Source organism: Seriola lalandi, unplaced genomic scaffold (genome assembly GCF_002814215.2).
Source record: "Seriola lalandi dorsalis isolate HSWRI2012SDOR001 ecotype SW California unplaced genomic scaffold, Sedor1 jcf7180001984149, whole genome shotgun sequence".
Lineage (NCBI taxonomy): Eukaryota > Metazoa > Chordata > Actinopteri > Carangiformes > Carangidae > Seriola > Seriola lalandi.
The window spans coordinates 1-866 of NW_019454815.1; the positions used below are offsets into that span (position 1 = coordinate 1).

The following is an 866-nucleotide window of genomic DNA, read 5'->3' on the forward strand; positions in this document are numbered from 1 at the left end:
TGAGAGCGGACGATGGTGCTGCCACGCATGAAGGGGGAGGCGTGACCCCAGCGCCCTCCCCTCTCTTTGGGCCGGACCCGCACCGGCTCTGGGAACAGGCCTTCTGTCATGGTGGCCTTCTCCACCTGTGGATCAACGGCAGTTTAATGCATCTGCACCACACACTGCGAGTGGATGAGAATGAGCCACTACACACTGCTGTGCACTCTACCTTCACTGTACATAGTCGGCTGGCTGTCTGATCACAGCGCCCTCCAGTGGTGATGCAGATGCCCTCTGCACACAGGCCCTCTGAGCAGGGAGCTGTGAATGCTGTGCTGTTGCTGCAGCCGCTGTCCACAGACTCTGCCTGCCAGCTCCTGCAAAAAACACCCATGGCATGAAAACACAAACACACACACACACACACACACACACATTGGGAGCAGAAAGAAGTGAATGTCGGGAATGACAGGAGAGACTTTGGCTGGAGCAGGAAATGTCATCACCTCTCAGATGCCGCCTCTCCAGGCTCGTCCTTCTTCTCCAGCCTCTGCAGCTCCAGCTCTGTGTGCCGCTCCTGTGTGGTGGTGGCGGTGCGTGACAGCAGAGAGCAAACATTGTCCTGTAATATCACAGAAAATACTATCAAACACCATCTTCACACACCCTCCTGTGAGTGGGTTGAAGCTGCAAAGTGCGAAGGTGTGTTTGGCTTCACAGACACATTCTTGTCAATTACTCACTTTAACAAGCTCCACACCTACATTACAAAAAGCTGCTGAGCAACAGCATGAAGGGGAATTCCTCCAAAGGGCCCAACAGAATTTACACTTTAATGCAAGACTTTATTACAACATAGTTATTTTTATTGTAACACCTCAGGA

At 52.3% G+C, this 866-nt stretch overlaps 1 long non-coding RNA gene across 1 annotated transcript; it reads right to left on the reverse strand.

Moving 5' to 3' along the window:
* On the reverse strand, positions 1-641 carry LOC111659695 (uncharacterized). The gene is made up of 3 exons (XR_002761090.2): positions 489-641; positions 212-359; positions 1-125 (listed from the first exon to the last, which is right to left on the reverse strand). It is a non-coding gene; the product is annotated as an uncharacterized LOC111659695 (long non-coding RNA).
* Between the last annotated feature and the right edge of the window lie 225 nt (positions 642-866).